This window comes from Equus przewalskii, chromosome 14, assembly GCF_037783145.1.
Source record: "Equus przewalskii isolate Varuska chromosome 14, EquPr2, whole genome shotgun sequence".
NCBI classification, from domain to species: Eukaryota; Metazoa; Chordata; class Mammalia; order Perissodactyla; family Equidae; genus Equus; species Equus przewalskii.
Window position 1 is genome coordinate 22,274,033 of NC_091844.1, and position 18,198 is coordinate 22,292,230.

Genomic DNA, 18,198 nt, shown 5'->3' on the forward strand with positions numbered 1-18,198 from the left:
TCTCCTTTTAACTTTCAATGTAAAGTGTCACTTTGGCTCATTAAAGATAAAAACGATAGTCAGAAGATGAATTTGATCAAAACCCGAAGGTTATCTTGGCCGTAGCCCCTGAGGGAAGCAGGCCCATTAGGGAGGAAGATGAGTGTGCAGTCAGGAGAATGGCCCTGGGACCAGAAGAGAGGACTGTTACTCCTGAGGCCTCAGAGAAAACAAAGGTGAGGCAGTGAGTAATGATGCCTGTGCTTTTCGTAGCCAGTATCTGTAGGGCTAAAATGCTTCAGAATTCAAGCGGCATTGCTGAAATGCACCTACCCTTTGTGTCCCGCTCAACACCAGCATCATATGTGAAACTTTTCCTGCCTGCTCCAGTCCCTCATCTCAGTGTTCTGCACCGTGCCTGGGAAATACGACCCCATGAAGTACTCATAGTGTGTTCCCTGTGAGAGAGCCTAAGTTTATGAAGCTTCATGTCTTTATCCTTTTTTCTCCAAGAGAATCTATCGCAATGCTAGCCACATAGTTACTTTTAACAAATCCTAGTTTATTGACAATATTAACACAGTTCAGAATCCTAGAGAGCTATACTTGAAAATTCTTGAAGTCACATGAAACAATTATGTTTTGGATACAATTTAAAGTATTGGAAATTGGCATGATTTAAAAGAAAGGAAGGAAAAAAGGTAACGTTTTAATCAACTTTTGCTACAATAAAACTGCATAACACCTTCAAAGTCCCAGTGTCTTACAATAAATGTTTCTTTTTTTGCTCACTTTTTTTGAGTCGGCTGTGGCTTCACTGAGCTTGGTTCCAGGTTTCAGACTGGCTTCAGATATGCTCCAAAACCTGCACGTGTAAAGTCTGTCCTTGAGTCACGTTGGCAAAACGTATTTGGCCAAGAAAGTGACGTGGCTAAGATCAACATCAGTAAATTCTATAGAAGGGAGGGAATGAAGAATTGAAAACATTCAACTTGCCACAGTAACTAATATTTGTTTCTTGCCAGTGCCAATCACAGTACTGAATGATTTATAAATCTCCCATTTAATCCTTAACTACTCTTGTGATCCGGGATTCAATATCCCCATTTTATAGGAGGGGAAACTGAGGCTCAGAGAAGCTTAGCAGTAAGTTCAAGGCCAAGAGGAAATAATGTATTGTGGAGAAGGAGTTCAAGTATAGGTCTATTCAGTTCCAAAGTCATCCATCTTTCCACTAAATCATATTGATACTGCGTAGCAGACATTCAAAAATAAGTATAATTAGGGGACTGGCCCAGTAGTGCAGCAGTTAAGTTCACATGTTCTGCTTTGGTGGCCCAGGGTTCTCCAGTTTGGATCCCGGGTGTGGACCCACACACCACTTGTCAAGCTGAGCTGTGGTAGGTGTCCCACATATAAAGTAGAAGAAGATGGGCATGGATGTTAGCTCAGGGCCAGTCTTCCTCAGCAAAAAAAAAGAAAAGAAAAGAAAGAGGAGGATTGGCGGCAAATGTTAGCTCAGGGCTAATCTTCCTTAAAAGAAAACAAAAATAACTATAATTTTTATCATGTTATGTAGTACTAGGCACTATTGCTAGCACTTTGCACATATTAATCCTGCCACTAATTCTTTGTGCTATGTAATATTATTATTCCCCATTTCATAGATGAGAACACTGAAGCACAGAAGGTTTTACAGCTTCTCTAATATCCAGGCCATCTGTGTCTACTGCTTTGCTAAGCTGCTATATGATTACCCATAGTCATTCTGGAGTTTACGCATACAATGATGATAAGAATAATTAGCAAAGCACATGACACACACTGTATATTCAGACCATAATTACTCACATTTAATTCTCTTGCTCACTTTAGAATTACTTTAGAATTAAAATATATTCTGAATCTATTCTCTTCCCTCCATTTCCACTTCCAACTTCCTAGACAATTCCAGATCATCCCTTGACTGAAATTCAGCAAGAGCTTCCTAACTGATTGCCCTGATTCCCCTCGTATCCCCCTGCAATGCATTTTCCACATAGCAGCCTGAGTAATCTTTGCTAAAATGTGAATCTGACCATGTCACCTCCCTATTGGAAACCCCAATGACTTCTATTCAAATTTTAAATAACATTCAAATTAATTTTTTTGGCCTATATGGCCTCACATGATCTGACACCTGCTTACCTCTTTGATGACATCAGGAGCTACTCTCTTCTTCAGTCCCTGAGTGCCAGCCTATGGCTTTCTTCCTCTTCAGATGACAACACAGGCTGTCTTCTGCCTTAGGGCCTTTATACTGACTCATTGCAGTACTCATAGTGAACCAACATCCAACTGAATGTTATTCTTAACGTTAATACTATTTGATATTTGCTTGCTTGTATGTTTATTTTTTGTCTGTCGAGGACATTGAAGCTTCAGGGGAGGTGGGACCTTGTCTGCTTTGATAAGTGCTACCTTCTTGTTTCCATTGTCTAGAGTACCAGCCACACGTAGTAGGCACTGTGTCAATATCTGTTGAACAGGAGAATGAGTCTATAGATGAATACATAAAACCCACTGATGAGAAACAAGCATACTATCTCATTTAATCCCTATGAAGAAAATATCCATTATTATGCTTATTCAGAGTTTGAGGCTTAACACGAACACAGAATTAAGTAAACACTGTAAGTAAGCACAGACTTTTTTTTAAATGGTTTAAAATAGCCAACAATAATCCTAATCCTGTTCTCTCTAAGCAAGCATTATCTTAAATGCAAAATGGTTAAAATACCAAGACACATGTATGACTCGTGTGTGTGTGTGTGTGTGTGGTGTATATATAATGAGAGAGAAAGATAAGAAGAATTTTATCTTTAATGAGATATAATAAAAATTATTTTCTTTTGTACTTATGGAGTGGTTTTAAAGGTTTATGAAGGAAATATTGAGTATGTATGACCTAAAACTTTAAATCAACTTTATAACCAGACTCTTAACTTGTGCCTTCACTTTCACTGTCCACATAACTGTATATACTTTTTAATGTATATTTTTTGTCATCCCACAGAAAAATGGTTGGTCTATGATGACAAATAGATCAATCAAGATATAATCATTTATACATTTTCAGTGTTCTCAGCCTTGAAGGATGTACTTTATTTATTTATTTATTTATTTATTTATTTTTTTGCTGAGGAAGATTCATCCTGAGCTAACATCTGTTGCCAATCTTCCTCTACTTTGTATGTGAGCCACTGTCACAGCATGGCCACTGACACAGGAGTGGTGTAGTTCCATACCCAGGAACTGAACCTAGGCTGCCAAAGTGGAGCATGCCAGATTTAACCACTAGGCCACTGGGGCTGGCCCTCAAGGATGCACTTTAACTCATTCAACACACAGTTATTCTTGAATGCCCACTGTATGTCAAGCAATGTGGAAAATTCTTAGAAATTAAAAATGGGGTTCTTGTTCACAGTGGGCTTATAGTATAATGCAGAGGAGAAGCATAACATTTATAAGCAAAGTAGCAAACTGTATAAGACAAGATGCAATTAAGATTTTAATTATAGATAATGAGAGTAGAAGTAGAAAAAGACAAATACAGTGTTCATAGGAAAAGATGCTGTTACAGAAGGAAAAGGGGAGCTTATTCAGGAAATGGAAGCTACTTTTGTTCATTTCCTGTAGTGGCCAATTTGAGTTAGAAATCTTAACCACTTCCTACTTTGGTTACCTGTTTCACAAGCTCAGCACGTTCCAAGATGCCTATTTTATGAAACCAGCAAGGATATTCAGGGAAATTGTCCATCATGTATTTCGTATCCTAGGATTGCCCAGCTCATCAGAAAGACAGTACTGGATTTATTGCAATTATTAGGCACATATAGTAGTACAAAAAATCAGTAGATACGTTAGGATCACTTGTCAACCTTGAATGCAAATTACTGAAATATTGATGCAAGAAAACTCGAGATATTTAAAATGTGTATCATTGTTAGATATATAAAAGAAACTAGACAAAGTAACAAATAACGGTGAGAACAAAACAAACAGATCAGAATAAATATTTTCACTTTACAATCTATAAACCTACATATTTATTCCAATTGCTCAAAGTTTACTGGAACTACTTTAGAAAACTGTTTTTGGGGTAGCTTAAAAAACAAAGAAGGAAGTCACATTTTTTTAAATCAAAACTTATTTTTGACCCCTAAATCTCCATAAGAAGATCAGTCCATGAGTAAACTACTGTATGTAGAAGTTATTTCTAACGATGGGAATCAATCAATTAAATCATTGTCCCAAGAACTCTTTTTCATCTATTCCTACTAAAAAAAAGAAAAGGAAAGGAAAGTCAAGAGAGAGATTAAATGTGACACAGACAATCTCTAAATAGAAATTCTGGGAGAGATTTGCTTAGTATGATCATCATAATAGACCGTAAATTGTACATGTTAGTTTTGATGAAAAAAAGTCATCTTTTGGATATATAAATTCTGCTTTATCTGTGGAAAATTTTCTTATTAATGTATACAATATTTTACTTATTGGGATTCCTACAATATAGGTCATTCTGGAGAATCTATCACTTTTCTGTGATACTGTTTATTTTTCTGAAGTTTGTATGAAGTGATTAAGAAATAGCACAATTTTATGTTGACAAGATAACTGGGGCAAAAAACCAGATTGCTATGTTACTAATTAGGAGCAAACACCTTTAAAAATAGTTTAAATTATAGAAATTTAAAGACATTAATAAGTAACAATTAACTTTTTTTTTAAAAAAAAGAGCTCTATGGGTGAACTGGAATAAGAAAAATCCTAAATAATCACTCTTTTCAGTATGTTTGCTATGTTGTTCCTCTTACTGACTTGAAAACATGAAACTCCCTGTGACAGAAACTATTGACTTCTTCCTAAAAGAAATTTCATCCTTTGTCACTGGTAAAAGGAACTTGGTTTTATTCCAGTGTCCCTTTGCATTATCCTCAGCTAAGGTGGCCTCAACCTTATGATAAATCATAACTAGGCCTGGCCAGTGAATGATAGGAGTCTGCATGTAGCCACTGGGCGCAGAAAGAAGGTAGCTGGGAGCCTCTGGGCCTGATTCACTCCATGATAAAGCAGACAGCGTGAGGGGAAACCCTGCCCTTTCTTTCTACTTTTGGGCATTGTTGCATGAGGCTATCAACTTGGAGCTTTGACAGCTACGATGTGACTATGAGAAGAGAACCAACAAAATAATGTAAAGGTGCTCCTTACACACCTTAATATTGCTGATCTGGTGAATTACCCAAGCCTGGAAACCTTTGCTTTCAGAAATCTCATTATGCAAGATTATTAATCTTTATTTTTTAAATCACTTTTAGGCAGATATTCTGTTACCCGCAACAAAAATATATCCAGTGAACTCCAAATAAAATCATTCGGTTTATCAAACATCTGCTAGATTAACTGTGCTATTAAATGCACAGGGAGCAAAAAGCAACAGTAGAATGGCCCTAGCCTACAAGAAGTTTCTGTTTGAGAAGCTTATAACTCACCTACTTGTTAATGCATTTTCTGGCATTATCTCTTATTTTAAAGCTTTAATTAAGTACTGACAATGTGTAAACACTTGCTAGATACTCTGATGTCATTGAATCTCAGAAGAACTTAAAACATTTCCTTAATTTTCAAAGGGAATATAGTTATTTTTAGTTGTTTAGTTATAGTTTAGTTGTTTATTTTTCAGCCTTATTCTAAAAATCTATTACAATAGAGTAAAAAAGCCCACAATGATGTGATCAGTTAAAAATTGATGAAGAAATGATGACAGGAAGAAAAGTTGTGTTGGAAGAGAGTTCTCTATCACAAAGAAAGTCTTACCATTCCCACAACTAGAAGGACCTGCAACTAGGATATACAACTGTGTATGGGGGTGTTTGGGGAGATAAAGCAGGGAAAAAAAAAGAAATATTGGCAACAGTTGTAAGCCCAGGTAGCAATCTTTAAAAAAAAAAAAAAAAGAAAGTCTTACCATAAATCAACAAAAATTAACACAGTATAATACTTGAAACAGGGGTAGACAAGTGAACCAAAAGAAATGTCATGTGTGCAATAGTAACAAGTGAGATAAATATAAGGAAAATCCACACAGAATGAAGCAGCTGATGCTCCTGATCCTCTGTCTCTTATGAGCTCCCAGTTAGCTGGGCCAGACAAGAGATTAATGCTGGTGTGGATGTGGAGAAAAGGGCACTCTTGTACACTGTTGGTAAGCATGTAAATTGGTGCAGTTGCAATGTAAAACACTATGCAGATTCCTCACAAAATTAGAAATAGGACTACTATATGATCCAGCAGTCCTGCTTCTGGGTCTATATCTGAAGGAAACAAAATCACTATTTAGAAGAGATATCTGCACCTCCATGTTCACTGCAGCATTATTTACAATAGCCAAAACATAGAAACAACCTAGGTGCCCATCAATGGAGGAATAGATAAAGAAAATGTGGTGTGTATGTATATCTATCTATCTTTCTTATATATATATACAGAGAAATACTGTATGATCTCACTTATATGTGGAATTAAAGAAAATCCAACTAACAGAAACAGAGAACAGATTGATGGTTGCCAGGGTTGGGAGGCTAGGGGAAATGGGTCAAAATGTACAAACTTCCATTTGTAAGATAAGTTCTGGGGGTGTAATTTACAGGATAGTGACTATAGTTAACAATATACTGGAAAGTTCCTAAGAGAATGGATCTTAAAAGTTCTCTTCACAAGAAAAAAATTGTAGCTATTTTAGATGATAGATGTTAACTAAACTTATCCTGATGATAATTTCACAATATGTACATACATCAAATCATTATGTTGTGCACCTCAAACTAATACAATGTTATATGTCAATTGTGTCTCAATAAAACTGGAAAAAAAACAAGGAACCAGGAAAAAGAAGAATGTGGAGCTGTAAGAATTCTAATATATTGCTGAAAAATGTGCATATTTCTACAATCAATATGAAAAACACTTTGTCAATACTCAATAAACTTGAAAAAAAGCCATATTTATATATTAAACACGTTTGAAAAGATAAACACATAAAGCAATTTTTAACATTATTTTGGGGAAATAAAAAAGAACTTGCAAATCAATATCACATATTGTTTGCGGATTTTTTTATCTATCTATCTATCTATGTCATCTGTGTATCTTTTTAATCAAAGCACACATATTTGATAATCCCAATGTAGGCATTCTTCATTGATCAAAAATTTTGGACCATTCATGTTTTCTTTGTTATGTAATAAAGAGGACTGAAATGTAAATTAGTTACATTAACTAAAACTTTGACTCACTGTAATAATATTGAAGTAAGTAACTCATTTTATAAATGTTGTTTGTTGGAAGAAAATGTCTGAGACACATTAAGTGCTGCATGGATTATGATATGCTAGTGTGTTTAAACAATGAGAGTGAGAACTAGTTTCTGGATGAGAGAAACAAGTCAAAATCATCTCAAAAGAACTTAGGGAAAAAACTAAACAAACTGAAACATGCATTATTAGGTTATATAATCCAGAATAAGGGAGGTGATAGGCTACTACTAAGTTCACATCACAATGTAGTTATTTTATATGTATGGAATATATATATTATTATATATAAACATAATTTATATAATATAGATATGTATATTTTATTTATATATATATGTATAATCAATTATGTAATATATTAGCATTGGATGTTGCAAGATAAGTGTATTTGGATAGGAGCAATTGTATTTGTACAAGAAATTAAAATCCTTTAAGTGAGGAGCAGTTAATATAGCTGAGGCCACAGGGGAGATGTCTTAGTAAGAGTGATTATGATTTTGTCTTCAATTACAGGAAGCACGGAGTCCCTGGGGAAGAAGATTTTGCAGTTTTGTATGTAATACTAGAGGAAGAAACTAAGACTGATTTGGTAAAAATTTCAGGGAGCTATCTCAGCGTGGCTTAAAGAAGACATTTCTAACAAAGGAAGCCACACAACAATGGAAATGAGTGCACTGTGCGCCAGTGAATTAAGCTCAAGAAGGTTCAAAGGTTTATGCAGTGGCATTGCTGTGCTTACAGAAAGTTGGACTGTGTCATCTCTCAAGAACCGTTCACCTGTATAATTATTTGTCCATAGAACTATAATTCAGTTGTGTTAAATAGTGCTTCATCTGGCTCTGGTATGTAATACCTATGCAAAAAAACTACTTAGCTCTCTTACCTTCAGAATACTCAGCCATAAGAATGGAAAATGTGAATAAACACACCCAGCTTGAGTAAATAAGTTACAGGATGTGAAATCACCCATCACAGTCCTTAGCATGTAAGTAGTAACCAATAAATATGTATGTCTTTATTTCAATGATTAGAAATTTATAAAAATCAAATTCAAGTCATCTATATATATCATGATTAGTAGGTATCAATATATCACTAGTAAATGCATTAGATATATTGGTTCTGCCCAAACCAGTAGATTCAAATTGAAAAATCATACAGTTTTCAGAAAAATGGAGGAATTAATTCCACCTTTACTTAATTGAGATACATTTTGCCATGGTGCTTATTATTGCCACAATTCCTGAATTCACGGGATTTCCTAAGGAAACAGTTTAGTCTTCAGTTCTGCTGATGTCGCCAGCAGTTTCTACCGTAGGTAATCAAGGCTATTACTGAGATAGAATATTTTACAGAAAAATACTATGGCTATCCATTGGGCGAGCTCAACCACATTATTTATGTGAATGCATTGGAATTCGGATTGTTGTGGGCCTAAGGAAGTGGTATTGTACTAGATTTGCAAATAGGCAAACAGTAGGATAACCAAGGTCAAAGATTTCACGTAGTTTCCAAATACCTGTTCCCAACAGGCCATGATCTAAAGTGTCCTTGCATTGTTTCTGAAGCTTTCTGTTGTTGAATCTGTTCTAAAAGAAGTGATTAATTATAAACGCGAATATCTCTCATTCATTTCCCATCTCCATCTCCCAGGATACGGTGGAAACTTGTCATTACTTTTTTAGAACAGCTCTAAGAAAATGTCTTCATGGCTACATTGACTGTGTATTCTCCATCCGGGGGTCATGGTTATGTCTGGCAAGTGTGGACAGAGCAGTCAGATGATCTGCCTATTCATCTCTCCTTCCCTCTAACAGGTTTGTTTTCAAAACTAAAAGTATAAATTTCTACTGCTATTTATTGAATATGAAATTGCCCATTTCATTGTCACTCTCTGACATTGTCATTACTTTTCAATATTTCCCATTAGAATACTAGTTTTTAAAAAATATGCTTTGTTTTGTTTTTCAAATTAAAACTTTATTTTTTTAGACCAGTTTTGGTTCACCACAAAATTGAGGGGAAGATAAAGAGAATTCTCATATACCTCCTGACCCCACCCATGCATAGCCTTGCCCATTATCAACATCTCCCATCAGAGTGGTACAGTACAATTGATGAACCTACACTGACACATCATAATCATCCAAACTCCATTGTTTATATTAGTTTACTCTTGGTGTTGTACATTCCATGGATTTGAACAAACGTATAATGACATTATTATTATATTATATGTTATTATTATTATACCTATCATTAAGTTATCATACAGACTATTTTCACTGCTCTAAAAAGTCCTCTGTGCTCTGCCTATTCCTCTCTCCTCCATCCCAACCCTTAGAAACTACCAATATTTTTATTGTATCCATAGTTTTATCTTTTCCCGAATGTCCTATAGTTAGAATCATACAGTATGTAGCCTTTTCAGATTGGCTTCTTTCACTTAGTAATATTCATTTAAGGTGACTCTGTATCTTTTCATGGCTTGATAGCTCATTTCTTTGCAGCACTGAATAATATTCTGTTGTCTGGATATACTACACTCTGTTATCCATTAACCTACTGAAAGACATCTTGGTCGCTTCAAGTTTTGGCAAGTATAAATAAAGCTTCTGTAAACATGTGTGGACTCATGTTTTGAACTCCTTTGGATAAATACTAAGGAGTGTGATTGCTGGATGATATGGTAAGAGTATGTTTAGTTTTGTGAGAAACTGTCAAATTATCTTCCAAAGTGGCTGTAGTGTACCATTTTGCATTCCCACAGCAATGAATGAGAGTTCCTGTTGCTCCACATCCTTGTCAGCATTTGGTGTTGTCAGTGTTTGAATTTGAGCCATTCTAATAGGTGTGTGGTGGTATCTCACTGTTGTTTTAATTTGCATTTCCCTGATAAGATATTATTTCAACATCTTTTCACATGATTATTTGCCATTGTATATCATCTTTTGTGAGGTATCTCTTAAGGTCTTTGGCCCATTTTTTAACTGGATTTTTTATTTTCTTGTTGCATTTTAACAGTTGTTTGTAAATTTTGGGTAACAGTCCTTTATGAGATGTGTTTTTTGCAAATATTTTCTACCCACTCTGTGACTTGTCTTCTCATTTTATTGACCTTGTCTTTCACAGAGCAGAGTTTCTAATTTTAATGAATTCCAGTTTGTCAATAATTTTTTTCATGGGTTATTCTTTTGGTGTTGTATATAAAATCTTATCACCATACACAAGTTTATCTAGGTTTTCTCCTACGTTATGCTAGGAATTTTACAGTTTTGTGTTTTATATTTAGGTTTGTGATATATTTTGAATTAACTTCTGTGGAGGGTGTGAGGGCTGTGTCTAGATTGATTTTTTTGAATGTGGATGCTCAATTGCTCCAGCACCATTTGTTGAAAAGACTGTTTGCTCTATTGTATTGCTTTTGCTTCTTCAAAGATCAGTTGACTATACTTAAGAGGATCTATTTCTGGGCTATCTGTTCTGCTCCATTGACCTATTTGTATATTCTTTCATGAATACCACACTATCTGGATGACCATATCTTTATAATTTGCCCATTTTTTAATCAAGTTATTTGTTTTTTTGCTGCTGAGTTATATAACTTCCTTATATATTTTGGACGTTAACCCCTCATCAGATATATCGTTTGAAATATATTCTTACATTGTGTAGATTGACTTTCCCTTTCAGTGATTTTTTTCCTTTGCTGTGCAGAAGCTTTTTATTTTGATGTAGTCCCACTTGTTTATTTCTGCTTCTGTTGTCTTGCTTTTGGGGTTATATAAAAAACACTGCCAAGACCCATGTCAAGGAACTTATTCGCCTACGTTTTGCCCTACGAGTTTTATGGCTTCCAGTCTTACATTGAAGTCTTTAATCCATTTTGAGTTGATTTTTGCGTATGGTGTAAGATAAGGGTCAAATTTCATTCTTTTGCATGTGAATATCCGGTTTCCCAGGCACCATTTATTCAAGGGACTATCCTTTCCCCATTGTATATTCTTGGCACCCATGTCAAAAATTAGCTGATGGTATATGTGTGGGTTTATTTCTGGGTTCTCAATTCTCTTTTGTATTGTATTGTATTGGTGTATGTGTCTGTTTTTATCTCAGTACTATACTGGTTTGATTACTATAGCTATGTAATATGGTTTGAAATCAGGAAGCGTGATGCTTTCAGCTTTGTTCTTCTTTCTCAAGATTGCTTAGGCTATTCAGGTCTTTTGTGATTCCATACAAATTTTAGGATTGTTTTGTTTATCTGTGAAAAATGCCATTGGAATTTTGATAGAAATTTATTGAATTTGTAGATTGCTTTGGGTAGTATGGACATTTTAACAATATTAATTCTTTCAATCCATAAACATGGAATATCTTTCCATTTATTTACGTCCTTTTCAATTTCTTTCATCAATGTCTTTATAGTTTTTATTTTATAGGTATTTGACCTGCTTGGTTAAATTTATCCCTAATTATGTTATTCTTTTTGATGCTATTGTTGAAGTGGGATTTTTTTCTTAATTTCCTTTTCAGAAAATTCATTGTTAGTATATAGAAACACAGTTGATATTTGTAAGTTGATTTTGTTTTGAGGTCCTAATTTCTGACATTTAAAGACTTGCCATTCTAGATTTCATGTTTGCCCATATATATATGTGTGTGTGTGTGTATATATATATATATATATTATATCTCATATTTTATTCAGAATATTTGGGGAAGGGACTTCCTAAATGGTCTCTGTCTTCTTGTGAAAGGAAGCCCTATATGCCACTTAAATCAAAAGTTGAGGTAGGTGTTTTTATCACATTCAATTTACAGAGGATACAACCAAGGATCCAGTAGAATTATTGACTTATCCAGGATTGAATAAATTTTTATGAATGAAATTTGAATTTATTCTTCAGACCTAATGTGATGTATAATCTGAAAGGAGCCTTTGCATACTACTGTGTTTATGTTTCAAAAGGGCACATAAAGAGGTAGAAAGATAGTCAAGGATAAATAAAATCAAGAATTATAAAATAAAAATATTCAAAGCATTAATGGTAATGTCACAAAATGAGTTGAGCTCATAAAATTGCTAAGTTAAACATAAATGCTTCTTTTTGTTATTTTTAGTTCAAAAGATCAAGGAAAATATAGTACTTTATGTTGGGGCCAGTGGCGTTGCTGTGATGATTTTCTTATGTTATTTATATCTGAGCTTTTTCCAAAGAGGTATTAAAGCTGCTAAGTGATGAATTAGAAAGAAAAGCAGAACATTTTAATCCATATTTGGCTTTTATCTTCTCTTTCAAATAAAATGACCACTGGACTAAAATAGCAGCACAAACAAATACTGGGTGAAGTTTCCTAAGATGATGCTTATGATGGATCAAGGTATTTCATGTGAGGAGCTAGCTGTTGGAGTCATTTCAAGTTCCCCAACAAACAAGTTTGATGCTAGAGTAAAAGAACTAGTAAATGTGATTTCTGAATGGCCATTGGTGATCATTGAGTCATTATTGCAAATAGAAGAATAATATCTGTAAAATTGACAAATATGTTGAATTTTACATTGGGGACTCAAATGGAATGAACAAACTGTGGGCTGGCTCACTTAATGTTGATCCTAGGCAAGATTCTGTAATCAACGACCATTACTATAAACTTGGGTTCACAAGTGCTATCACATTAAGCCCATTCATTTCCTTGGGAAATATAAAAGATAAGTAGACGTTAGAAAAACCAGGCAGGCATAAGGATCAGTAAGGCATTTGATAATATTTCTTATGAAATACTTGAATCTGCAAAGGAAAATAAAGATGAGATGTAACAGCAATTTATTGGATCAGAAGTCAGTTGGATTAAATGATTTTGCTTAAGTGCGAACGGGATTTTGGTCAATTGATGGTGATTTTTAGTGGTTATCTCAGGACCTTACATAAAGATTGTTCTGCCCAATCTACTTTTATAGCATGTTGTTAATAGAGATGTCGTGTTTATCAAATTTACAGATGACATACAGCAAGTTTGGCATCTAAATTGGTATATGATTTGAGTGGTATATTTGGAATGGCGATGGACCTCAAAATATGAAATGACCATCCATCCAACTAAACAATGAGATTCCATAACTCTAGTGCTAAAAATAAAGAAAGTGAAGGGTAGAACCCACACAGTAGGAATTCTTTTTGGAACAAAAAGTCATAGATGGATGGAAAATATCTCCCTGGTAAGAGAATAAAGGGATAAGATGTTTGAATAAACATATAAGACATTCATCTTCTCCTTTATGAAATACATAAGAGTTTTGCTTGTGATCTACATAATTCAAAATAATCAAGTGAGGACAACACACAGCTGAGCACTCTGAAGATTTTGGAAAGGGATAAAGTAAACCATAAAATTTCAAGAGAGGAGCAAGAAGTATACAAGTATGAGAAATGCATTTCAAATGGTTTGGGGACCAAAAATATTCCTTTTGCATTCAGTCATCAAAATGACTCAGAAATCAAGGGTAATCAAATGCCTAAAAATACAATTTTGGAAAGATCATCCTATAAATTGCATAAATATTTTCTGTTAATTAAAAGCACACTTGAAGAAACTGAGACAAATAATTTGGAAAAAATTTAAAGTAGGATTATGTGTTTTTAAATATATGAAGGGGTATTACTAGAAGAAGTATTACATAGAAGAAGGAATTGATTTCCTCAATAGATTAGTAACAAGAAAGAATAGAGGAGACCTCTAATAGCTACTATATTTCAGTTAAATTAAGTGTTTTATATACATTCTTTTGTTATTTATTCCTCAAAACTATGCCGTTTTTTAAAATTAGGAAACTGAAAGAAAATTTAAAAGGTTATATTACTTTCTGAAGGGCATATGACTTGTAAATAGCAGAAGTGACCTTTGAATTCAGGTCTATTCTAGGTGCTGTGGACTGATATGAGCTAGAACATAATTCAGGTCACTCTTCAATAAACAAAAACTCCAACATTACCCCCACCCCTCTAACATATACATCGGATCAAGGATATAGTATCAGCCAAAAAGGTTTGGTAAGCTTTGCTTTTTTTCCCCCTTAGCTTGGCATCTAAACCGTATGGGAACCATGCCCAGCCATATGATTGAAATTGAACTTAGGAGAAAAATAAGCTCATACATTTCTCTAAAAGGGAAGAATTTGGGCCAGCCCCATGGCCTAGTGGTTAGGTTCAGCATGCTCTGCGTTGGTGGCCTGGGTTTGGTTCCTGGGTGCAGACCTATACCACTTGTTGGCAGCCATGCTGTGGTGGTAACCCACATACAAAACAGAGGAAGACTGGCAAAGATGTTAGCTCAGGGAAAATCTTCCTCAAACAAAAAGTGGAAGATTGGCAATGAATTTTAGCTCACAGTGAATCTTCCTCTGCAAAAAAATAAGTAAATAAGATAACAGGGAAGAATTAAGTTCAATTATTTACATAGCATTTCCACTTTTATCATTTTAATCTCCCTGCAATCCTGTGAGACAGGTTGTATGTAGTCTTCTATATAAAGAAATTATAACTATGTCATTTCCCAAGAATTCGACTAATTAAATATAGAATCTGAACTAGAACTTAATTCTTCTAAATAATAACCTCTTGCATTTCCACTTATATAAATGTCAATTACATAAATGTATTTATAATCTATTCTTATAGTGTGTAGATGGATTAAATTTTACTATATATTAAAGAAATAGAAAAGCACAGATGAAGCACAGTTTTTAGCACGAAAAGGCTTAGGCTTGTGCTCAGCCTAATTGCCACCTGATATATTTTAAACTTGTTTCTTAGCTTATTTGAAATATGATGTTCTGAGTGGTTTCCAAAATTGCTTTTGTGATCTTGACACCTTTATCTTCCTCTGAATGCTATGCTTTTATGAGCACACAGTAGTGTCCAAATATTTACTTCTTTCAGGTGTATAGCATGTTATTGAAGTGGACGTTTACTGGGTTACTTGGTTCAATACTAGGTCAATTTCTGGAATGTTATGATTTCCACGTCACAGATACTAATTGAAGAACAAATAACAGATACTACAAAGGTGTCACTGATGGATTGAGTGGAAGATTGCTTTGGAATCAATATGATAACTTCCTTAAGATTGACATACTAATTGTTGCATGAATGTCATGTTAAGGAAAAAAGGCATTCTGACAAGATAAAGTATATTAAATGTCAATGTAGTGATACTATCAGCTGAACATAATGAAAAATTAATTTTGCTTAGTCTAAAAATCAGTTAGTTATCTAAAGATGAGATATGAAAGGGTCTTTATTAATAAAAACGAAGCACATTTCTGCCTATGGCGTTTAACTAATTGACCCAGAAGTTAATATATACAAATATTTACTTTGGGATGATTTACAAATATTAATATTATTTAGAAACATATAGAAAGGAGTGTGATGTTGAAATCATAACATCAAATAAATTACCCCGTATTATAATCTAATGATTATTCTAGAACTAGAAATACATCCCTTTCTTGGAATATGCTTTTAATTACTTCTACCTCTCTCTTATCCTTCCTTTCTTGCACTCCTGTCTTGCCTCCAAGAAGGCCAAAGAGATCACATTTTCTACCCAAAAAAAAAAAAATAGCATATTTAGTATTACTCTTGTTTTTCAGATAAAGAAAGTGAATTATAGAAAAATTAAATAATTGACCCATTGTCATATTTTGAGTAAATGTTGGTGCCACATGTTGAAATCTGGCAGTGTAATTGTGAAGGCTGTCCTCTTCTTTGTTTGTAAAGGGAAAGAAATCCATGACAGACTTATCATAAATTCCAGGACCATGACAAAAATAAAGGTGTTCTCTGCCGGAATACCCTAACCCTGAAAATTAGATAGATGCAGAGAAAGAGCAAGAAGGCCTTCAGAACTTAGTATGTGATGAATAACCTATTGTGCATACATTAGAAAAGAAACAGAAGTTCCCCAAAGTGAAAGGGGATCAACTTTCAGATACAGTACACAGTCACACACAGATACCAGGTTTTGACTTTTAAAATAGATAGAAAGCATGGGAAAAGAAGAAAAGGTGGGGAGGGGGGCGGCGGGGGAGTGACGAGGAGACCCATCTGGCAAACCATTCCAGCTATACAAGGAAAGACAAGGAGCAAAATTGAGTTAATAAGTAGGTTAGAGTTTAAAGCCACCTGGCTAAATCTGCACGAAAGTGTAGGATAATCACAGAGAGAAATGAAAGTGCATCATTAGATAAAATATTGCCAGGCTTTACTGCTATAGGAAAATAAATGACATAATAGAACGTTTGAAATGCCACTGAAGTCATGATTGTTCTTCTAGTCCATACTGTCAATTTATACTCGTTGCATATTATTGTCTAGTGAGGGGTGAATTGAAGATAATTTGAGATCATGAATAGAATACTATGTCCATGCATGTATATAATGTAAACACAATGTCAAGTTAATATAAGTTTAGTGTCTGTTAGCCCATATTAAAATCCTCTGGGAACAAGTCAAGGAGACATTTATAATTGTACTGAAGGGTTGAAGTTATCATTGCTTGAGTTCTTGTAAACATAAAAGAGTGATTGATTGGATTGGAAAAGTGAATTCCTAAAGATAGAGACAGGACTTTTGAAACTTAGGTTACCTCTATTCCTCCAAGGGAGAAAAAGACTCATAAAACACCTGATAGTTTATCACATTAAGTATAGAGAAACACCAAAAATGAATGATAAATCGTTAGTTTCAATATCCTATCCACTTGGATACAGCCTATGAATGCATTTTGTTCACCATCATAGGCAGTAAAGGAAACAGAAAGACCAGTTAGAAGGCACCTTCTAGTATTCATGGCAAGACATAAGGTCTATCCCTGAATATAATTGAAGATATCAAAGTTAGGGGTAAATTTAACAAATATAAGGAAAAATAAATGAAAACAGAGTTTGGTGAGTCATTACATATGAAGGAGGTTAAATGGAGGGAATAGATTAGAGTATGGCAATGTCACTGTCTGACAAAGAGAACACAGGCGTATCCCTCAGTTGAAATGGAAAGATGATGAAGTTCAGTTTGAAGATACTCAGTCCGAGAGGCTTGTGGAATATCTAAACGGAAGGGTTCGTTTTTAAGGGCTGGGTATTGAGATTTGGGTATCAATCATTTATGTCTTTAAAACCTTTCAATGACTTCCAGTTAATTCTTTTCCAAAGTCAGTTCTCTTTCCATGAATCAGCCTTTACAGCATTTAAGAGTTTTGGATTTTGTAAATTAGGATAAACTTGTAAAACCTGAGTAACTGATCTGAATTATTCTAAGAAAGAAAATGTGATTACTTAAATATTAGATCATAGATTATTTACAAGTCCAGGAAAGTCAGCAAGGTATGGACCACTAGATGCTCAGAAGAGGACATGGAAGAAGATCTCTGTTTCTAAAGAATGTATATTCTTTTAAAATATACAAAATAGAAAGCACGCAAACAATAGAATAAGTTTAATTGGCAACTGTACACAAAAAGAGCTGAAATATCCATGTTTTATCTGAGAAGAAACAGATTGATCAGAGATAAATAACTCCTGAGTTAAAAACAGAGAGTGTTATATCATCTTTAGCATTATCATAGTGCAATAGAAAATTTAATGAACTAGATTCAGTAAATGAAAACTCTGAGGCAATAAATTAAGAAAGTATCATTAGCCCTGGTATTTATCATAGAATTCAGTTATACACCAGTGAATTAGATTTTTAACTACACTCCTTTTCCATTAAGTTAATTTGCTTTCTGATGAGAGTATTGCTTAGAAGTGCCTATGAATAATCGTTGATATATTTTTTCTCTAAAGGGTGATTCGTAT